The sequence below is a fragment of the Chiloscyllium plagiosum genome, unplaced genomic scaffold (genome assembly GCF_037043375.1).
Source record: "Chiloscyllium plagiosum isolate Xiang-an unplaced genomic scaffold, Cpla_swu_hap1 HiC_scaffold_9, whole genome shotgun sequence".
In the NCBI taxonomy this organism is placed as follows: domain Eukaryota; kingdom Metazoa; phylum Chordata; class Chondrichthyes; order Orectolobiformes; family Hemiscylliidae; genus Chiloscyllium; species Chiloscyllium plagiosum.
In genome coordinates this window covers 43,201,965-43,226,845 of record NW_028270147.1, presented here as the reverse complement: position 1 = coordinate 43,226,845, position 24,881 = coordinate 43,201,965, and positions in this window count along the sequence as shown.

The window sequence follows — 24,881 nt, the reverse complement described above, 5'->3', positions numbered from 1 at the left end:
TCAATGGTAGAAGACAGAGGGTGGTTGTGGAGGGTTGTTTTTCGGACTGGAGGCCTGTGACCAGTGGAGTGCCACAACAATCAGTGCTGGGTCCACTACTTTTTGTCATTTATATAAATGATTTGGATGTGAGCTTAAGAAGTATAGTTAGTAAGTTTGCAGATGACACCAAAATTGGAGGTGTAGTGGACAGCGAAAAAGGTTACCTCAGATTACAACAGAATCTTGATCAGATGGGCCAATGGGCTGAGGAATTGCAGATGAATTTTGATAAATGTGAGGTACTGCATTTTGGGAAAGCAAATCAGAGCAGGACTTATACACTTAATGGTCAGGTCCTGGGGAGTGTTGCTGAATAAAAAGACCTTGGAGTGCAGGTTCATTGCTCCTTGAAAGTGGAGTCACAGGTAGATAGGATAGTGAAGCAGGCGTTTGGTATGTTTTCCTTTATTGGTCAGAATATTGAGTATCGGAGTTGGGAGGTCATGCTGCGGCTGTACAGGACATTGGTTAGTTCACTTTTGGAATATTGTGTGCAATTCTGGTCTCCTTCCTATCGGAAAGATGTTGTGAAACTTGAAAGTGTTCAGAAAAGATTTACAAAGATGTTGCCAAGGTTGGAGGGATTTGAGCTATGGGAAAGGCTGAATAGGCTGGGGCTGTTTTCTTTGGAGCATTGGAGGCTGAGAGGTGACCTTATAGAGGTTTATAAAATTATGAGGGGCATGGATAGGATGAAAAACTGGCTGTGTGGAGTTTGCACATTCTCCCCGTGTCTGCGTGGGTTTCCTCCGGTTTCCTCCCACAGTCCAAAGATGTGCAGGTCAGGTGAATTGGCCATACTAAGTTGCCTGTAGTGTTAGGTAAGGGGTAAACGTAAATGTAGGGGTAGGGGTATGGGTGGGTTGCGCTTTGGCGGGTCGGTGTGGACTTGTTGGGCCGAAGGGCCTGTTTCCATACTGTAATCTAATCTAAATCTAAATCTAAATCTAAATGAAAAGACAAAGTATTTTGTCTGGAGTGGGGGTGTCCAGAACTTGAGGGTCTAGGTTTAGGGTGAGAGGGGAAAGCTATAAAAGGGACTTAAGGGGAAATATTTTCTCACATAGGGTGGTGCATGCATGGAATGAGCTGCCAGAGGATGTGGTGGAGGCTGGTACAATTGCAGCATTTAAAAGGTATCTGGATGGGTATAATAATAGGAAGGGTTTGGAGGGATATGGGCCAAGTGCTGGTAAATGTCACTGGTCAGCATGGGCGAGTTGGACCATGCTGAACATCTTTGTGACTCTAAAAGAATTCATGGGAAATAGTAAAATGGGAAGCGATAGTTTCAAAGGGAGAGTTTTAAGTTGCGCAAGCGATTTATCCTTGAATTATATCAAAGACAGGAAAGAATAAGACAATTCCCCCCTCAGGCAACTGTCTGTGTGGAGTTTGCACATTCTCCCTGTGTCTGCGTGGGTTTCCTCCAGGTGCTCCGGTTTCCCCCCACAGTCCAAAAATGTGCAGGTTAGGTGAATTGGCCATGCTAAAATTACCCGTAGTGTTAGGTGTAGGGGAATGGGTCTGGGTGGGTTGTTCTTCGGAGGGTCGGTGTGGATTTGTTGAGCCGAAGGGCCTGTTTCCATACTGTAAGTAATCTAATAAAGTGAGTGGCACAGTGGTTAGCACTGCTGCCTCACAGCGCCTGAGACCCGGGTTCAATTCCCGCCTCAGGTGACTGACTGTGTGGAGTCTGCACATTCTCCCTGTGTCTGCGTGGGTTTCCTCTGGGTGCTCTGGTTTCCTCCCACAGTCCAAAAATGTGCAGGTTAGGTGAATTGGCCATGTTAAATTGCCCGTAGTGTTGGGTGCAGGTGTAAATGTAGGGGAATGGGTCTGGGTGGGTTGCGCCTCCGAGGGTCGGTGTGGACTTGTTGGGCCGAAGGGCCTGTTTCCACACTGTAAGTAATCTAATCTAATTAACCAACACATTTGTGAATGCCTCAGGGAGAAAGAGAAATCAAACCAAGGTTTTAAATATGCTGGAACTTCTGGAAGTCTGAAATAAAATCAGAAAAGCAATTAATATTTCAAATTGAGGATCTTGCTATTCTGACAAAAGATCATTGACCTAAAATGTTAACTTTGTTTTTCTCCCTCCACAGAAGTTGTCTGTCCTACTGAGTATTTCCAGTGGTTTCTGTTTCTGTTTCAAAATGTTTAAATGTTTAAGAAGGAAACAGCATGTAGAGATCAATCTTGATAGGTTGAGGATCCACAAAGAAATGCATTCCCAATCCTCCCAGCTACACAAGCAACATTTAAAAAAAGAAAATTCCTTGCTTTTTGTTAATCACAGAATGACAAAATTATTAAAGTGCAGAAGGAGGCCATTTGATCCATCATACCTGCACCAGCTCTATTATCTGGTCTGGTTTTATTATCTAATGCTAATTCCTGCCTTTTACCTACATCTCTGCACACCCTTGCTATCCAAGAAAGCATCCAGTATTTGCACAGCAGACCACCAGTTCGTTTACATGTTCAGGAGTCAGATGATACCAGGTTATAACCCAAAAGATTTATTTGAAATCACAAGATTTCGAAGCATTGCCCCTTCATCAGGTGAAGTGATGTCATCTGATGAAGGGACAGTGCTCTGAAAGCTTGTGATTTCAAATAAATCTGTTGGACTATAACCTGGTGCTGTCTGACTCCTGACCTTGTCTACCCAGTCCAACACTGGCAACTCAATATCATAGTTTACATGTACATGTGGTTTTCCTTCCTTTAAGCTGAATCAAATAGATGCTAGGCCTTCTACTTGCATAGGCAAAGTGCTTAATGTCTGGTCTAGGTGCAGGCAGTGGATGTTGATTTATTTACTGGTATTAGTATGGTGGAGGATTTGTAATTTCATCCTTCCTGACTATCTTGTAGAGCCTGTTTAGTATTTGATGAACTGGTGTAATGCACCAAATCTCTAAGTCCGGAATCCTTTCCTTTTCCGTTCCTTAGTATACTCATTTTCGATGATACATGGTTTGATAATGAACAGTTGACTACCAGTGATTAAGACATTACTGTGAATGCAACAGATGTAGTTTTCTCAATTCAAGTTGCTCCACTCAGCTGTACAGATATAGCACAGAGCCAGCTGAAATGACTTAATTGTACTTGTTACTTAGTTTGATTACAGCATTGCATATCATTTGTGGTTGACTTCTTAGAATCAAAAACCCCCTACAGTGTGGAAGCAGGCCATTTGGCCCTTCAAATCCACACCACACCTCCGAAGAATATCCCACCCAGACCCAGCCCACTATCCTATCCCTCTAATACTGCATTTCACCAGGCTAACCCATTTAGGCTGCACATTTATGGACATTAGTGGCAACTTAGCATGGCCAGTCCACCTAACTTTCACATCTTTGGACTGTGGGAGAAAACCACAGCAGAGGAAGCCCACGTAGACACAAAGGAGGTGCATACTCCACACAGACATTGCCTGAGGGTGAAATTGAAGCCAGGTCCCTGGCACTATCAGGCAGCCGTGCTAACCACTGAGCCACTGTGCCGCCCTTGGAACAATTTTCAGTGTTTCAGTAAATTGCTTTTGTGCTGCTGATAAAGATCATTTTCTTCATGCTTTTCATTTTGCACACAGGATAGTTTGCTAGAAATACCAAAGTAAAGGGAGGCCACATATATACTGTATGACAGAAGAGTGGTGATTGGTTGGCAAGTGGAGTCTGATGAGTCGAGACATTGCCATCGAGAATGCACCAGGATAGTGATGACTTCCTCTAATCTTGTGTATTTTATTCACTGCACCCAATGTGGCCTACTCTAGATTGGAGAAACTACATGCAGGCTGACCACTTTGCAGAACACCTCCGATCTGTTTGCAAGTATAACCCTGACCCTCCTGTAGACAGTGATTTTAACACAGCATCCTGCTTACATCCCCACTTGTGTGTCCTTGGCATACTGCAGTGCTCCAGCCAATCACAGCGCAAACTGGAAAAGCAGCATCTCATCTTCAAAATCGGCAGTTTTACAACCTTCGAGGCTCAATAGTGAGTTCAGCACCTTCAATCTGTGAACCCATTCCTTCTCTTTCTTCTAATTTTGATGCTACATTCTCTGTCATCATCTCTCCCATACCCTACCCCCCCCACCCCACCCCCCCACCCCTCCCCCCTCCCCCACCCCCCACACACACACTCTGAGTGGGACTATCTGTTCTTTCCAGTCTGGCAGTTAAACACACCATTGTTCTGCCATTCATACATTCTGATCACTTAACCTAAACTATCAACATTCTTTCTCCCCTAGTACTCCAACCACCACCCTCCCCCACCACCACCCCCACCCCAACCACTGCATGAAAGTTATTCCCTTCACTTCACTTCAGCTCTGATGAAAAGTCATCTCAAATCAAAAGGTGAGCTTGCTTTCTCTCCATGGATGCTGTCTGACCAGCTATGATCTCCAGCAAATTTTATTTTCAGTTTAGATTCCAGCATCTGTAATAACCTAATGATGACAATATTCAGGTTCTGTATTACAAATTGACTATTTATAAATGGTTTTTGGTTTATCCGACTTGGGGATCATGCTGTGCACAGAACTACTGTCTACACAACAACAATCACAGAGCTTCCAAATAAATTATATTTAAACATTTCTGAAAGATTCACTAAATGAATTTTGTGGTAATTAAACTCTGTGATGCAACTCTATGATAAACTCTTAAAAATAAAGCTTTGGCTTGAGTTTCTGTAGTTTTATTGAAACAATATAAGCCATTATATAAACCTGATCAATGGCTTTTTAATTTTTTTAACTGAATCAGAATTGTTTACTGTTATGATATCAGCTGATGTTACGACTGGACAAGTCAGAATGTAGTCTTGGAGAAGGTGAGGACTGCAGATGCTGGAGATCAGAGCTGAAAAATATGTTGCTGGAAAAGCACAGCAGGTCAGGCAGCATCAAAGGAGCAGGAGAATTGATGTTTCGGGCATATTCCTGAAGAAGGGCTTATGCCCGAAACGTCAATTCTCCTGCACTTTTGATGCTGCCTGACCTGCTGCGCTTTTCCAGAATGTAATCTAGTCTAATAGACCTTTTTTTAGTGGTGGTCTGTTACTGAAATATCAGCAGGCAAGGCTACAAATTTTATTTGTATGTTTATTAAACAGAAGACACAACAAAATAGATGTAAGACCTTCTGTACAGGGATGCACAGGAAAGATTTGTATCAGTCGTTTGTGATTTTTACAAATATTAGATTGAGTAATGGGATAGGAAAGTTATAGAAGCAGCCAAATGTGGCAGTTTTGAGAATGATTACATATCAAGGTTACTTCAATAATATGAAGTATTTAATGATTTAATTTGTGTATGATCATTATTCACTATTTGTAATGACAGGAATTGTTTCCTAAGTATCTTGTTTATATTAACTGCCTGAATATTCATAATATATTCTGATAATAATCTTGAAATCTTTTTAGTGCACAAACATCACTTGATAATCATTAACAAATTCAAGAGGACATGAACCAAACAAATACGTTGTGCAGAAAGGAGACAGATGGGTTTTAATGCAGGGGAAAAAAAAATGCATTTTGGATTATAGGCAAACAAAATACCCCTTAACTGATAAGATTATAAATCTTCTCGGACTCACTATTGATCACGAATTGAGGAGCAGATGAACCTTAATGTGCAAATACACAGATCATTAAAGATAGCAACATCAATAGATAAAACCGTTAATAAGACAGACAAAATCATTGGCTTCATGTCTGGAGACAAAAAATACAATGGAGAGAAAACAACATTGAATTTATATATTACCTTCTCAGGTTAGTCACAGTTTTAGCAGTCCATTACTGGAAGGATGTAATATAGGAAAGTTGCAGCATACATTCACTCAGATGTTGCCAGGGTTGAGTTCATTGTGATGAAAGGCTTGCGAAGTCAATGAATCATTTGCTAAAGCTGAAGGGTCTAACAGAATTCGAGTTTATGAAGAGTTACGATAAGGAAAATGGATATAGATTGTTTCACCTAGGCATTGTTGGTGCTAATGAGAAATCTCAAATTTTGGATAATTATGAAATGAATCAAAGGAAGGTTTGAAACAAGAACTCTTTACACGGAAAGTAGTTATAATATAAATCTTTTGGTCACAAGGTGTTTTTAAAACAGAGAATTAGGAGCAAGAAAATGCCATTCAGCTCCTCGACGTTGTTTAATTATATCATTGTTGATAAGACCACATTTTTGCTTACCCAGATTTCTTGACACTTTATTCAACAAAAACTGATTTTTGCAATGACAATTTTGATTGACCCAGAGTCCAAAGGCTTTTGTGGGGAAGTGAGTTCCATATTTATACAACGTATTGTGTGAATAAATGGTTCCTCAATTTGTTTCCAACTGGTCTAGCTGTGATTTTTGGATTAGTCTTTTTCTAGATATGCCCATCATCCTTCAAGAATTCTTTTGAAACAGAATTTGATAATTGCTTGGACAGGATGGATATTAATCACACTGGTAAATGAGCAGGAAAGTGAGCTTAGACCATTAGGAAAAAAGGTTGGGTGACAAACAATTGCCTATCCTTAGTTACCCTCAATGATGTGATTGGGTGAGCTGTCATTTTGGTTTGCTACAGTCATTTGCTGTATGTTGGAGAGAGCATTTGAGAATCTTGACCCAGCAACTCTAAAGCAAGGGAGCTGTATTTCTAAGTCAAGATGATGAGTGGTTTGAAGAGAAATTTGTAGGTGGTGCTGTTCCCAAGTATTTCCTGCCCTTGTCCTTCTCGATGGTTATGGATTTAGAAAGTACTGTCTAAGGAGCCTTAGTGAATTTTCGCAGTGCATATTGTATACACTGAATGTTGGTAGTGGAGGGAATGAATACTTGTGGATTGGTGCCAGACAAGTTTTACATTTCTTTTGGGCGGCACGGTGGCACAGTGGTTAGCACTGCTGCCTCACAGTGCCAGAGACCTGGGTTCAATTCCCACCTCAGGCGACTGACTGCGTGGAGTTTGCACATTCTCCCGTTTCTGCATGGGTTTCCTTCAGGTGCTCCGGTTTCCTCCCACAGTCCAAAAATGTGCAGGTTAGGTGAATTGGCCATGCTAAATTGCCCGTAGTGTTATGGGACAGGGATAAGTGTAGGGCAATGGGTCTGGGTGGGTTGCGCTTTGGCGGGTCGGTGTGGACTTGTTGGGCTGAAGGGCCTGTTTCCACACTAAGTCATCCTGAAGAAGGGCTTATGCCCGAAATGTCGATTCTCCTGTTCCTTGGATGCTGCCTGACCTGCTGCGCTTTTCCAGCAACACATTTTCTGCTCTGATCTCCAGCATCTGCAGTCCTCACTTCCTCCGCTGAATCCATCCAGGCAAGTGGGGATTATTCCATCCCAATCCTGAGTATTCCATTACAATCCTGCCTTGTAGATGATGCACAAGCTCGGAGCAGTTAGGAGGTGAGTTAATTACTGCGGTTTTCCTAGTCTCTGACTTGTTCTAACGGCCATTGTATTTATATGGTGAGTCCAGTTGAGTTTTTGGTCAATGGTAATCCCAGGATGCTGAAAGCAAAAGATTGTGATGGTAAAATGAAGAGGCGAAGGTTAGATTCTCTCTTATTGGACGTGGTCATTTCCTGGCACTTGTGTGGTGTGAATGTTACTTGCCACTAATTAGTTCAAGCCGAGATATTGTCCAGGTCTTGCTGCATTTAAACACAGATTGTTTCAGTACCTGAAGAGTCGCAAATAGTGCTGAATATTGCGTAATCATCAGTGAACATCCCGACTTCTGACATTGTGGTAGAGGGTAGGTAATTGATGAAGCAGCTAAAGCTGGTTAGGCTAAATACACTACCCTGAGGAACTCCTGCTGTGATGTCCTGGAGCTGAGGTGACAGACCTTCGACAACCACAACCATTTTCCTGTGCGCCAGGTATGACTCCAAACAGTGGACAGTTTACTTCCGATTCACTCTGACTTGAATTATGCTAGGCCTCCTTAATGCCATGCTCAGTGAATTGCAACCTTAATGTCAAATGCAGTCACTCTCATCTCACCTCAGAAATTCAGCTCTTTTGTTATCTTTTAAATCAAGGCTGAAGTGAGGTTAGGAGATGAATGACCCTGACAGAATCTAAACTACGCATTTGTGAGCAAATTATGATAGCGTCGTTGATCCCCTGTTCCATCACTTTAATGATGGTTGAGAATACTGATGATAGACTGCTGGACTGTCAATTAGCCATGCTGGATTTGTCCTTTTTTTTTGTGTGCAGGACAAACCCCGGCAAGGTTCCATGTTGTCGGGTAAATGCCAGATTGTAGCTGCACTGGAACAGTTTGACTTGGGACCTGGCAAGTTCTGGCGCTCGTGTTAAGTGGAGTGAATCAAATTGGCTAGAAACCTCTGGAGGAGACTGAGATGGACCATTCACTTGACACTTCTGCCTGAATGCTTCAGACTTACCTTTTACACTGACCTAGAGTTGATCCCCTAATTTGATGGTACTAGTAGAGTGGGAGATATGCCAGGCCATCAGGCTGCTGATTGCTTTTGGGTACAATCCTCCTGCTGCTGATGACCAATAGAATGTTCAGCCTTGAGTTGAAAGAACTGTTTAAAGTCCATCCCATTTCAATTACAAGAAGTCATGGATTCACTTAAATTTTCCAAATGGACTGCATGTGTCCAAGCAGGTTTGGATGACCACACCCCCATTAAGGTTCAAGGTTGGTTGTGGAGGTGGGAAGGGCTGGCAGTACTGAGAGGGTGTGAGATTGGGTAGATGGTGTCATGATTACAGAGGTTATTGGTGTCAGGGCAATAGCAGACTCGGTTACTTCTTGTTGCTCCCATAACTGCATTCCTGTTCCTTTACACCCCAGAGAGAACTCAACATTCAATTTTGTCAGACCTCCATTTGTTCCTTTTCAATGGCTTAAGTTCTCTGACCTGTAGTGTCATTTGGATCCTGTTTACATCACAGGAGCCTGATATTCATATGAAAGATTGCATAAGACCTGAAAAAGGCAGGCACGTTAAGTGCCTGATAGTAAAACTCTTTCACATAGTGTAAATAGTTAATAAATGGTCATTAGTTTGCATTTGTATGGTTTCCAGTCCACATTTTTCAAAAGAATCCAGAAAGTGATCATGAATTCTTTACAGCTGCCAACTCCTGTTACTTGCTAATGAGGGATTGCCCCAGTGAAAATCAGCCCGGATGATTCTATGTTGCTTATAAATGACAGGATTTCAGTATATCACTTCATGTTATTCTTGGGATTGGTATATTTAGTTAGATATTGCTTGGATTTGATGATGCTGAAAACCTCTCTACACCTCAGCAGTTCTGTAAACTGAATCTTGACTAAGTCTTCTTTATGTGCCATTTGAGGTTATTTCAAATTGCCCATCAGTTAGCAATTCTCATAATTTCAAAAGAGTGAAACTGCTAAAGTATAAGCTGTCTTAGTTTGTGGATTTGTGATGGATAGGAACTGAGTGAACTCCACTGTGTAACGTCCACTTATAAATCTCTTACAGGCAACAGACAGAAGGGTTTTTCATTCCACTGGTCAGAGATGGAATGTAACTCGGATCCCAGGGATGAAAAGGACAAAACTATCCTCCATCAAAACATTGTATTAACACAGATTTCAATAAACATTATGAATGGAAAATAGTTTCTGCTTGCTTAGTTCCTCTTCACCAAAAAAAGGACTTCGTAACAAGTACTATCAGGAAATTACAGCCTTTTATAAATATTAATCCTCCACATTAAACAACAATTTCATTTCATTTTGTTACACTGAAACTTGCAACAAACGGAAACCACTGTAAGGAAATAAATATTGATTCCAGCAACGGACTATCAATGTGGCAATGTAGAATCAATGTTAACACTGTGTATGATTACCACATTATAAATCACTGGCACACTCAGAATTTGATTATAGTGTTTTACTTATGGATCCCACAAAATTGGGAAATGTGGCACGCAAGGCAACTTAATTAGGCAGAATGAGAAGTTCTAAATTCCTGACAGTGCACTGAGATACAGAGATCAAGTTCGTGGTGTGTTGAATCTCACACTGATCTATGGCAGGTTTGTACTTGGAATATATTTGCATTCCATGAACACTCATTGACATGAAACATTTTAAAAATGACACCTTACCTTCAAGATAAATTTACTTGGCCCATGAGAATTGTTAGTTAGTATACTCTTTTACTTTTGTTTATAACTGGCACATACCAGTTGATTTGTGTAGTTATGGAGAAGTCAGCAGTTTTCCTTGTTTCACCCTACAGCACAAGGGGAGCAAGAAAGAGAATGGTGGCTTGCTTGACCCAGAACCAGCAAAGGGGTGTAGAGATATAGAGTAGGATTGGGGAAATGGAAGACTGAAATACGAATCAATGGACGGCAGAGAGTATAAAGGGAGTGGAAAAAAGGGTTCAAGCGAGGGGGTTTGGAGGCTTGGAGGAGAGTGAGAAGAGCCTGGTGTTCTGGGTATGATATGGAGGTGATGGGAACGGTCAGTCAAGAAAAGCAAATGAGGAGCCCAAAGGTCAGTGACAACAGCATCTGAATATGTATCCATCTCAGGATATTGACTGGCAGAGTACGTGCAGAGTTTTGATTTTATCTGCAAGTTTTCAGTTCTCACTGCTCAGAATGATCTCTTTTTCACACATAGAAGAGAGGGCAAGCTGCGCCTGTAAGTTCAGTTGTGTCCCGTACTGTGGGGAGCAAGTACAACACTGGACACTACTATGAATATTGAACAAAAAGTGATCAAAAAACACAACACTATTTTTGCCATGATAAAGGAAATATTCCTTGTAACCCTGCAACCATCAGTGGGGGCCAACCATGTGGTGTACCATACACTTAACTCTCTTACTGAGCTAGTCTCAACAACCAATTCTGGTCTCCTTCCTATCGGAAAGATGTTGTGAAACTTGAAAGGATTCAGAAAAGATTTACAAGGATGTTGCCAGGGTTGGAGGATCTGAGCTACAGGGAGAGGCTGAACAGGATGGAGCTGTTTTCCCAGGAATGTCGGAGGCTGAGGGGTGACCTTAGAGGTTTACAAAATTATGAGGGGCATGGATAGGCTAAATAGACAAAGTCTTTTCCCTGGGGTCGGGGAGTCCAGAACTAGAGGTTTAGAGTGAGAGGGGAAAGATATAAAAGAGACCTAAGGGGCAACTTTTTCACGTAGAGGGTGGTACGTGTATGGAATGAGCTGCCAGAGGATGTAGTGGAGGCTGAAACAATTGCAACATTTAAGAGGCATTTGGATGGGTATATGAATAGGAAGGATTTGGAGGGATATGGGCAGGTGGGACTAGATTGGGTTGGGATATCTGGTCGGCATGGATGGGTTGGACTGAAGGGTCTGTTTCCATGCTGTACATCTCTATGACTCTAACTAATGATGATGCATATGTGAGTAAGGTAAAATGAATCTAATGTTGAAAGTGAAATTGAAGTTTTGTTACCCTGAAGTCTTGCCCATGGAGATGAGCAGGAAAGTTGGGGCCACAATTCCTCCATTTGAGCAGGAAGTTCAAGTATAGCTACGGCATTATCGGCTGATGTTAGGTTTTGTCACCAAATAGCTTCGTCTGCTGTAGAATTGCCCATGTTTACCCTGTACACTTTAAATATTAATGTTATCATGTGAGGGACAAGGAAAGCAAGAAAGCCAAAAATGGCTCACCTTCCAGTTGTACTGTCAGGAATGGTATGCTCTTGACGACATGCTCCAAAAATGCTGAAGGTGGTAATGTTAGCCTCATATTGTGGAGGTAATGCCTTGATATTGCATCAAAGAGACTTCAGTTATCCAATGGTTGGCTTTTGAAAATAAAATTTCAACGGCTAGCCATTCCATTTTCATTGCAAATATAATGGTAGTTACAATTGCTTCCAGTATTACATTACGTGAAATCTCTGAAAGAGGCTTACATTGCCTTTTTAAAATTGATAGCATTTTATTATTGCCTCTAATTCATTTGCTGCTTCAACTGCGGATACAATAATTTGCCTGAGCCTATTGCTTTTCTCTAATATCTGGTACATTTTTGTCATGTCTAAAGTTTGTGACTGTATAATACTGTTTGTCAGTTCAATGCCCATCTTAATAAGCAAGTGCCCCACTCCGTTGAACTATGTGCAGAAAGCAGCTGGATGTAATGGTCAAATTGAAGGCCACCCAAATCAATCAGGATAGGTATGTTTTACTGCAGTTGTATCTGCCTCTACTAAGATCCCTCTGCCAATCTTCTACATATGATACTTATTTTCACATTACATGGATCAATGCCTAGTATGTTTAAACAAAGTGAAAACCTCTCACATTTCTGCATTTCCTTGGAATCAGTGCTTATGGCTGTGTTCCCAATCCTCAGTTCCCTCCCCCCAACACCCCATGCTCAATAATCACAGATACTCAGAGCTCCCAAGTGCCAGCACCAGAGATTAGATTTCCCAATTGGGCCTGGACAATTTTCAAGTATAAATTCATCAAACTCGACTGGAAATTTGGACAGAGAACCCATGCTGGATCTCTGCCCACGTTTAGCTGTGTTCAATTTAACACTGCAACCTCTCATGTGCGCAGGAAGCACCTGTCAATTTGTGGACGGATGCATGCAAGTGAGACAAAAAGTATGCAACTTTCTGCAATATTCCCCTGGTCAACACTGTTTTCAATGCTCTCATTGAAACTGGGTAAATCATGATTGCTGGAGTAGAGGTGAATTTCCTAGGGCCTTCTCCCTGTTCTGCTGCCATAACTTCAGCAGAGGTTCAGTAAAGTCTCAAACTTGTTTTAAGTTACAGCAGCAAAGCAAAAGAAGCCTTGAGAAAATTAATTGCCTGGATTTTGAACTCCTCTGCTCTTTGCTCATAGCTGTGCAATTTTTTTCTCATCAACTATTTATCCAGATCCATTTGAAAGTTATTATTGAATCTGCTTCCAGTTTCTTAGGCAGTGCATTCCAGATCATAACAACTTGCTACATATTTTATTTCCACTGGGACTTTTGCCAATTAATTAAATCTGTGCCCTTTGGTTACCAACTCCTCTATTGCTGGAAATAGTTTCTCTTTATTTACTCTTTCAAAACACTTCATGGTTTTGAACGCCTCTATAAAACCTCCTCTACTGCATCAAGAAGAACAGCCCATTTTCTTTAATCTCTCCATGCAACTGTATTTTCATTCCTGATTTCATTTTAGTAAATTTTCTCTGTTTCCTGTTCAAAATCTTCTTAGCATCCTTCTTAAAACAGGATGTGTGTAGCCATAATACTCTGGCTCGTGCCTCATCAGTGATTTATGAATGTTTAGCTTGTTTAAATGTGTGTCTCATGCTTTTTTAACAATCTTCTCAAATTGTTCTGTCATTTTCCAAAATATGCATATTAGATACAGTTGTACAAGGTTGTAAGGGTCTGAAAGGATTAATTCTGAAATTCTTAATTAAGCTCCGCCCATTATTTTGATAGTACGGATTCAATGAGAGAACAGCCTCAAATCATTTCTGATGAAGGGCTCCAACCCGAAACATCAATTTTCCTGTTCCTTGGATGCTGCCTGACTTGCTGTGCTTTTCTAGCAACACTCTAATCTTGACTGAAATCTTGTTAGACTTACTATCTAGTGTTTTCCTCAAAGGCTTAGAAATAATTTTTATCATATCCGTGTAAATTGTACTCAGTAACATGGAAAAAGCAAAAGCTTGTTTAAGACTTGCGGCTCTTCTCATGAGATCAACGAGTGATTGCCCTTGACCACATCAGATCTACAGGGTCCTCTGGATCCTGTCTAAAAGCATATTGCAGTAGCACACCTACCCTATGGTGAACAATGATGCAAATAGCCTAATATATCATGATGGTCAGAGGTATGGATTGCAGATCCTTTAGTTTGTATTTTTTCTTTTATATTAATTTTACCCAAAATTAATTGTGTCTCACTTCGTTGGGTTAAATTTCACATGCTGTGTACCTGTCAAATTAGCATGTCTTCTTAAACTCTGTTACTGTCCTCAGCATGATTTACTACATTCATAGAACCATAAAAAATATTCCAGCACAGAAAGAGTCAACTAATTAATGGCAGAGGCAGAGATCAGTGGTGAACATTGTTTTTCATACTACAGAGACTTTCATACTTCAATGTTGTCCCCAGGAGCTGGAGATGGGACCACTGCTCTTCTTGACATATATTAATAAACTTGACTCGGCCACTGGTTAATAATTTAAAACATTGCAGGTTACATGAAACGTTTTGACTCAGAGGATGGTGGGTGAATGGATTCCATCATCCCATTTGGGCACAGCAGGTCAGGCAGCATCGGAGGGGCAGGAGAGTCAACGTTTCAGATCAGGACCCTTCATCAGTCCTGAAATGTTGACTTTCCTGCTCCTCCGATGCTGCCTGAACTGCTATACCTTTCCAACTTCACTTTTTGTTGATTCTGACTTCCAGCATCTGCAGTCCTTCCTATCTCCAGCACAGCAAGGGTTCATTCGCCCCATTATGCCTGTGCCAGCTACAGAAACAAGCCTCTCATTTTAATACCACCTTCTAGCACCTGCTGTTTGCCCTCCAGGTTAGGGCCCTTCAAGTGTGGATCCAGGTTCTTTGTAGCTGAGGGGAGGGTTTCTGCCTTAATCACCAAATGGGATGATGGAATCCATTCACCCACCATCCTCTGAGTCAAAACGTTTCATGTAACCTGCAATGTTTTAAATTATTAACCAGTGGCCGAGTCAAGTTTATTAATATATGTCAAGAAGAGCAGTGGTCCCATCTCCAGCTCCTGGGGACAACATTGAAGTATGAAAGTCTCTGTAGTATGAAAAACAATGTTCACCACTGATCTCTGCCTCTGCCATTAATTAGTTTTGTACTTATGCTGGCACTGTCAATTTAATCTCCTGGTTTTGAGTTTTGTTAACTATTCTATGACACTTTATCAAATACCCCTTAAAGATTCACTTATCAATGACAAATCTGCTACCCGCACCATCTTTTCTGTTACTTTACCAAAAAACTCAAACAAATTGGACAAGCACAGTCCATGTTGCCAGTTGTTTGTTGACTCATATGTTCAAATGAGCCAATTAATTTTGTCCTGGAGTAATATCTCTGCAAGGTTTCCCAGCACTGATATGAGGTTGCTTGACCTGAGATAGCTGGATTTACCCCACTCCCCTTATTTGGAATAGGAATGTAAGTATTTGAAATCATCCAATCTTCTGACACTATTCTCATATCTCAGGAAATTTGGAAGGTAAGTGGCTGGAACTTCTACAGTTACTTCAACTCCTTTCCTCAGTAATCAAAGACGGATTTGGGTGACTTCATTACTTCAACAGAGCTGACATTTAAAGTATCTCCTTTTTATCTATTTTTGTCCTATCCAATTTCTCCACTACTTCCTCCCTTATTGAGATTACTTCTATAGGGATGATTTGAGCTTATTCCACAGTGTGGCCCAAGTAATTTATTTTTGCTCTGACAAATTCACTTTTTGTCACGTTTATGACCAAGTTCACTTTTTGTAACCAATCAAACAATTTGTTCAAGCATTGCAAATTTTATTCCTAGGCAACCCAACCAAAATATGAATGAAGATAGCGCAGCTGCACAACTATTCAGTGATCTTTCTTGAGTAACCTTGGAAAAGCCGTTGGTGAATATTTCATTCCAAAGGGCATGACTTTAAAATTAATTAAGTTAGGGCTATGAAAACTGACATTTCGTTAACTATATCGAACAATGGAACTTGCCAATATCCATTTAATTTTTGTAATTAACCTTGTTTGCCCATTCCTCCAATAATGGAATTGGTTGTGAATCCACCTTTTTCACTGCATTGATTTTATGATATTCTATACAGATTTGTTGCACCCTATCTGTTTTTGGTACCATTATAATAGTTGAGCTTCAGCTACTGCGAGTCAGTTCATTATATCATTTTCCATCATGAATTTAGTCTGATTCCTCAATTCAAATGTGTATTTAAGTACATTTTAAACATTGTGAGGTTTTCCACCTCAACAACCCTCCCAGGCAGAGCATTGCAGACCTCATCACTCTCTGGGTGGAAAGAATTTCTTCAACTTTTCTTTACATCTTCTGTCTTTCACTGTAAAATATACCCTCTTGTTATTAATCTCCTGGCTAAGCAGAACAGCTGTTTTTCACTCACCTTGTCCATGCCCCCATAATCTTATACACCTCTATCAAGTCTCCCCTTAAATCTTCTCTGCTCCAAAGAAAACAACCCAAGCTTATCTAACCTCTCTTCACAGCTCTCTTATCCTGGTGAATCTCCTCTGTACCCCCTACAGTGCAAGCAGATCTTTCCTATAATGTGGTGACCAGAACTGCACCCAAAACCCCAGCTGAGGCCTAATTAAAATTCTCCCTGTTCTGATAATCTATGCCTTGACTGACAATGGCAAGTGTCTGTAAGCTTTCTTAACTATGCTATTAACCTCTCCACCCTGGAGGCTCCCTGCTTCTATTCCTGATGAAGGGCTTTTGCCCGAAATGTCGATTTTCCTGCTCCTCGGATGCTGCCTGACCTCCTTGCTTTTTCAGCATCACTCTGATTTAAACTCTGGTTTCCAGCATCTGGTTTCCAGTCCTCACTTTTGCCTATGCTATTAACCAGTTCTGCTGCCTTCATGGAACTGTGGACAAGCATCCCAAAATCCCCCTGTTCCTCTGAGCCTCCTGGTGTCTTGCCATTCATTGAATAGTCCCTTGATTTGTTCCATTGTCCAAAGTATGCTATCTCACATTTACTAGGTTAAATTCCATCTGCCACTGATCTGTCCAAATGACCAAGCCATTTATATCTTCCCCCAACCTAACACCTTCCTCCTCATTGTCAACAAATCAGCCAATCTTTGTGTAATTTGAAAGCTTACTTATCATCATCCCCACATTCTCATCTCATCATTTATGAAAATCACAAACCATAAAGGGCCCAACACTGATCGGTGTGGTATGCCACTGGACCCTGGGCTCCGATCACACAAACATCCTTCACTATCACCCTCTGTCTCCAGTTGCTAAAACAATTTTGGATAAAATTTGTTGAGTTTCCATTGGTTCCATGAGGTTTTACCTTTGCTATCCAGTTTCTAAGGCCTTGCTGAAATAAGATCACACAATATTCCACCTAACTCCTTAGCATTTCTGTTTTATCCCATTTGATCACTGGAATGTTGGTTTTATAACTTTCAATTGCTGATTAATTATTTCATTGCTCAGATATTTTTATTCCAGTTCCTATTTCTTTCTCTTTTGTAAATACAATTCTTGCCTGACTATCCTCCCTATCAGAGAACACCTCTGGGACACCCGGACCAACCAACCCAACCACCCTGTGGCTCAACATTTCAATTCCCCCTCCCACTCCACCAAGGATATGCAGGTCTTTGGACTCCTCCATCGCCAGACCACAACAAAACGACGGTTGGAGGAAGAGCACCTCATCTTCCGCCTAGGAACCCTCCAACCACAAGGGATGAACTCGGATTTCACCAGTTTCCTCATTTCCCCTCCCCCCACCTTGTCTCAGTTTAATCCATCGAATTCAGCACCGCCTTCCTAACCTGCAATCTTCTTCCCGACCTCTCCGCCCCCACCGCAGTCTGACCTATCACCCTCACCTTGACCTCTTTCCACCTATCACATTTCCGACGCCCCTCCCCCAAGTCCCTCCTCCCTACCTTTTATCTTAGCCTGCTGGACAAACTTTCCTCATTCCTGAAGAAGGGCTTATGCCCGAAACGTCGATTCTCCTGTTCCCTAGATGCTGCCTGACCTGCTGCGCTTTTCCAGCAACACATTTTCAGCTCTGATCTCCAGCATCTGCAGACCTCACTTTATCCTCCCTATTGTATTACTTTAACATATTAATATGATATACTTAATTTTTCCTCCTATCTGAAGTACTCACTACAAAACTCATGGAGTTCTTTTTACTTTGATACATTTCAGTGAACCTTGCTTTATTAGGACCCAGAGACATTTAACAATAATTGCTTTTTATCTGTAGTGTCTCGAGCTTTGACATTTTTATCCATTCTAGCTTACATTGTGTATTGAATGATTTTCAAATGCTTTTAGGCCAAGCTAAACACTTTGGTTACATTGGGTGGAATTTTCTGTTTCCTTGAGCAGCATTGGGAAAATATGGCAAGAATAAAAAATATTGGAATCTGGAAGTGGAGAAATAAATTCCTGATTTTCCACTAAAGATCTAAACAGTGACTCCATAATCTCCATGTTAAGTGGTGATTAACTTATTTCCATGTCTTTGCATCTCATTTTTAGTACAACTGTTCAAATTTACATGGTTTTTCCAAATCTCCTCTCAATTCTGTTGCACATGCATCACAAATCTAGTCTCTGAGCTTTGGTTTTTGTTTACTTTAATTAAAGTCATATTTTTACTCATGTCCACAGATCAGTTCAAAAGGACTGAATCCTGTAGAGTCTTTAGGGGCATCCCTAATGGCAAACAGTAACAAGGGAATTTTTAAAATCCAATTATTAGGACATTCCTGACAATAGACTTTAATCATGGTCTTTAAAGCTTAAAGGCATCTTTCTAATGCTTCTTGCGGTTGTGGATAATAAATTGAAAATGTAAATTGTTTTATTTCTGAACTACCCATTATTTTGTTGAATTCTTAATAGAAAGTCTAGGTCCTGATCTTATTACATTTACTTGGGTAGTCTGGACATTGTAAAAAAGTGAAACCAATTTTTCCATGTCATTCATGTTGCAATTTTCCCCAAAGACACAGCCTCAGGAAAATTTGTTGAAATATCCATAATTATTAAGTGATACTGATTCTCACTTCTGATTTTAGATAGCCATCCAGCTCAATCTCTAACGGCCCTACGAAACAGCTATTTGAAAGCCGCTAGCAGATTAAGTATGGATTCAAATTTAATTGATGGCTAGGTTTCCCCACTACTTGATATGTGTGACATGTCTCGAAAAAATTGTCCATATCTTTATGCAGTCTTGGCCAATAAAAATATTTTAATATTTTAGCCTGTGTTTTTCTAACCTGTAAGTGACCTGTCATTGGAACTTGAGGAGCTACTGAAAGGTTTGTAGAATGATCATCTAATGGACAATTCATTCCACATTGCTTGATGTTGCAGGTGGTCTCTGTTTTCTTTTTCAGGTATTGGTTCAGATTTAGTTTCTGACTAGACAGTTTGATATAGTTCTCTTGATGCAGGATCCATTTGTTCCATTTCAACTGAAGATGATTAATTAAACAGGTTAGCTTCATTCTCTTTCCCTTACTTCTTACTTATGTTTCAAAAACAGTGTCATGGAACTGAATTTCCATGTCACTTAATTTTGTACAGATTCTTCCATTTCTTGTTTAATTTCATCTGCCTGCGATCAATTCACAACCCAGTCAGAAAACAATCCAGGATCATCCTTCTGAAGCACCTCAGTTTCTTTCACTGATTGTCCCACCACCTTCAGTGACGTGAATAGTTTTGAACTAACCAGGATATTCCCCAAAATAAAACCAATTCCTCCTCTAATATTTGATGGTTACTCCAATAGCAACTCTCCTCTTACTAAGTCACTCTTCAATTCAATGCTACATAATTGATCTGGTTTATAATCTCTGTGTAAGTGTTCAATTATTTCAATTTCTTTCATTAGCCCTTCTGGAAGACAAATTGTATCATCTGCTAACATCCAAGATTGATGTAACCAGTATCTCTCAATATCTTGATTGTTTTGTCTCCTTTATTAGAAGAAAAATGGAATACTGCTCCTCTATAAACAAAGTCTTTAAAGTTTTCTCTAATTGGTTTCCTTATTTTATAGGAGCAGTAATAGAACACTTCTCCTTTTGTTATAAAGTATCTAGAACTTCCAGTAGTCAGACTTTCTTTAGCAATAATGGAAGAATTCTTGTTACTGCTGTTTGCTATCACCCTCTTTCTTGTAGATTCTGAGGAAGTATGCTTTACATACGCCATTTCAATTGCTTTAATCCCCATTTCCTTTCGTGACACCACCTTTTATGAGGATTCCTTAGGTATTCATATTATTGCAATAATTCTTCAATTTAATTCCCAGAAATTCCTTTTAGCATAGACAGTCTTATTACAGTGGAAGCACATTCTTTTTTTAATATCACTTTTAGTACTTTGTTGTCCTTCTGTTTATTGTGTAAAAATGATACCTTTTCCATCTCCTGCGATATGTAGCTGCAGGTGGGGGGTAATTATGATAGGTTGGTGGATAGGGTGGAGCAGATAGGTTGGAAGGATGATGAATAGGTAGGTCAGGTCAAGAGGCCGGTGCCGAGTGGAAGAGTTGGATCTGAGATGAGGTGTGGGGAGGGGAGATTTGAAAACTTATGAGGTTGATGTTGATGCCGTATGGTTGAAGGGTCCCAAGGCAGAAGATGAGGCATTCTTCCACCAGTCGTCGGGTGGCTTGGATTTGGTGGTGGAGATACCCAGGACTTGCATGTCCTTGGGAGAGTGGGAGGGGAAGTTGAAGTGGTCGGCCACAGGGGAGTGGAGTTGTTTGATAAGTGTGTCCCACATCATTCCCAAAGGATCTTTTCACATCTGGCAGAGATTTTCCTGCATATCCATCCATCTCATCTACTGCATCCATTGCTGTTGATGTGGTCTCCTGCACATCAGGGAGACAGTATTGCTCTCATGGAGCTTTTCAGGGAACATCTCTGGGACACGTCTCAAACAATCTAACCGCCTTTGTCAAAGGCCTTCTGCAAATCCAAGTAGATCACATCCACTTTCTCTCCTTTGCCTAGTTTGCTTGGTACAGCATGGAAACAGGCCCTTCAGCCCACCTTCTCCATGCTGACCAGGTTTCTTAAACTGAACTTGTCCCATTTACCTACGTTTAGCTTGTATCTCTCTGTACCTTTCCTATCCATGTTTCAATTCAAAAGTTTTTAAAGTGTTGTAATTGTACATGCCTCTACTACTTTATCTGGTAGCTTGTTCCATATACTCATCACCCTCTGTGTGAAAATGTTGCCCCTCAGGTCCCTTTTAAATCCTTCCCCTCTCAACTTAAACCTGTGCCCTCTAGTTTTGGAGTCCCCTTCCCTGGAGAAAGGACCTTGACTATTCACCCTATCCATGCCCTCATAATTGTATAAACCTCTATAAGGTCACACCTTAACCTCTGACACTCCAGGGAAAACAGTCCCAGCCTATCATTCCTCTCCTTATAAGTCAAACCTTCCAATCTCAACACCAATCTTGGAATTCATTTTTGCATCCTTTTCAGTTTAACAACGTCCTTCCCATATCAGGCTGACCAGAATTGTAAGCAGTCAAATATGGCATTACCAATGTCTTGTACAGTTGTAACATGGCATCCCTATTCCTGTACTCAATGCTCTGACCAATGAAGGCATGTGTTCCAAATGCCTTCTTCACCACCCTGTCTACTTATGATGCCACTGTCAAGGAACTGTGTACCTGCACCCCTCGGTGTCTCTATTTGACAACAATCCCCAGACCCCTGCCATTAACTATGTAAGTCCTACCATGGTTTGTCTTAATCAAATGCAGCACTTCGAATTTATCTAAATTAAATTCCATCTGATATTTCTCAGCTCACTGGCCCAGTTGCTCAAGATTACATTGAGCTCTTACATAACCTTTTTCACTGTCCACTGTACCATCACTTTTGGTCAAAGTTAAAAATCACACAACACCAGGTTATAGTCCAATGGGTTTATGTATATTTTTAACTTTGTCCATCCCAGTTCAACACCAGCACCTCCACATCATCAATTTTGGTGTCATCCACAAACTTTCTAACCATGCATCCTATATTCTCATCAAAATCATTTATATAAATGATAAATAACAGTGGGCCCAGCACCGACCCTTGTGGCATACCATTGATCAAAGGTCTCCAGTCTGAACAACAACTCTCTACCACCACCTTCTGTCTCCTGCCATCAAGCTAATTTTGTATCAAATTGGTAAGCTGTCCATGCATCCTATGATCTAACCTTACTAAACAGTCTACCATGTGGAACCTTGTCAAAGGCCTTGCTATAGTGCATGTAGACAACATCAACTGCTCTGCCTTCATCTATCTTCTTGATCGCCTCTTCAAAATACTCAATCAAGTTTGTGAGATACATTATTCCACACACAAAGCCATGCTGATTATCTCTAATCAGTCCTGCCTTTTCAAATGCACATAGATCTTGTCTCACAGAATCCTCTCAACAACTTACCTACTACTGACATCAGGTTCACCGATCCATAGTTTCCTGACTTTTCCTTACCACCTTTCTTAAATAATGGCATCACATTAGTTTTATACATTCAAAAATTGGCCTTGCTTCAATTTAGAACTTTAACTTGTGTACCATACTTACCATTTTACATTACTACTTTAAAACTATTAGAATTATAGTCACATTTTACAAAGTGATCCCCCACAAACACATCAGTCACTTGCCCTGCCTTATTTCCAAAATGGAGGTCAAGTTTTGCCCCTTCCCTAGCAGGGCCATCAAAAGAATGCTAACAGAGTTGTCAGATATGACCACCCCTTGTCAAAGCCACGGACTCAGTCCAATTTTATCATGCACTTCCAAATACTCCACAATCTCATTCTGTATAATGGTTTCTCAAATCTTACCAAAGACTGAGCTCAGACTTACCAACCTATAATTTCCTGTCTTCTGCCTCCTTCCCTTTTTAAAAAGGAGTGTTACATTAGCCATTTTATAGTCCTCTGGGACTCTCCCTGACTCCTGAAGGATCACCACCAATGCCTTCACAATCTCCTCAGTCATCTCCTTCCTAACACGAGGGTGTCATCCATCTGGTCCAGGTGATTTAGCCATTGTTTGGAGCATTCAGTTTTGCCAGCACGTTCTCCTTAGTGATGGCCACTACACTCACCTCTGCCCCTGACTCTAGTACCTATTCAGTTTCCCTGCCATTTCTTTGTTCCCCATTATTATATCCCCAACCTCATTTTCTTGAGGTCTAATGTTCATTTGTGCCTCCCTCTCTTACCTTGCATATATCTAAAAAAAAACTCTTGCAATCTTCATTTATATTACTAGCTAGCTTACTTGCATATTCCATCTTAGGCCCCTTTATTGTTTTTTTTAGTTATCCTCTGCTGGTTTGTAAAACCTTCCCAAAGCTTAGGCTTCCCACTAATCTTCACGGCATTGTATGCTCTTCATAGTTACCTTTACTCAACAGTAATGTTATTACATCTGATTCCAGTTTCTCCTTCTCAACTACTGGGTGAATTCTACCATATTTTGGCCACTGCCCCCAGGCTCCCTAATCACATCTATTTTTACACAATACTAAATCCAGAATTGCTGTTCCCTAGTGGGCTTTACTAAAAGCTACTCCGAAAAACCATCTCATAGACAGTTCACAAATTGCTACTAACCCGATTTTCCTAGTCCACCTTCAGATTGAAGTCCTTCATGATTATTGTAATAGTGCCTTTCTTGTCTGCTTTTTTGAAATGCTGATTTTTTTTCTGCTACACACCCTGACTATAGCTAGGAGGCCTGTACACAACTTCTACCAGGGTCTTATGTCCTTTGCAGTTCCTCAACTCTATTCAATTCTATGCCTTCCTACTCTAAATCACTCCTTGCTATCAGTTTAGTTTCATTTTTTACTAACAGAGCAATCCCGCCACCTCTGCCCATCTGCCTATCCTTTCGACGGGACATGCATCCTTGAATATTTAGGTCCCAGTCGCAATTCGCTGTAGCCACATCTCTGATGCTCACAGCATTGTACTTGCTATTTTCTAATGCTGGGTAATCCATGCTGAATACTCAACCTACCTACCCTACCTACTTTAATAATGTGACTGTCACTGGATCCTGTTTGTAACTCGATGATTTATTCTCTAAACCCTCCAGTTTAGCATTCATCAAAATTTCAAATAATCCACTATTAAATCTTGTATGTGCAGAACAATATTAGCAATAATCACAGCCATTTAAAAATTCCAACTCCTACTTTACCGCAACTCCTGTTTCAATGGTCCTCATCGTTTTCTCATTCAGGATGACCAGATCCATCTCAAATTTAAAGACCTTGAATCCATCAAGAGCCCCAACTTTGTTAAGATCCCAGTTGATGATGATACTGGACCGGTCGGATCCTAGACTGAAACCCGACTTGTTAGATCTTCACATTGTCATCCAGTTCTTGAACACATTCACAAGAGGCTGGTGTACTTTAAACACAGAGTAAAGTAGTGATCATGATCATATTTTGGCAATGTAAATTTTGTCGCAAATCGTGGCTGACTTCTCTCCTTAAGTCCTAGTGAGTTACCTTGCACTGTCATTCAACACTCACCTAAATGATTACATACCCTGCCCCAGATTGCCACTCATGCCCAACGTCAGCTCGATTTTACAATTTTCTGCAGCTGGAAGAACTCAACAAATCTTGGATGTCCTGGAAGAAACTGATGTCCCTGGCACCCATGCCATTTTAAAAGGTGGCTGTGCACTTGGACAAGCACTGTTTGTCTGGATTTCCCCTGTACAAGTCATGACCTTTGTCCCACAAACTGATATCCTGCTTTCTGGATAGGGATTTGGAGACCCTAATGGACGGGATGCTGCAGAAGTGGGATGTCATCTTCTCACAGGCATGACATTGGAGACCATACCATCAGAGCTTGCCAGCCTTGTCAAAGGTTGCCATCTGGGTTATGTTGGTCTCAGCTGTTGAGAGTG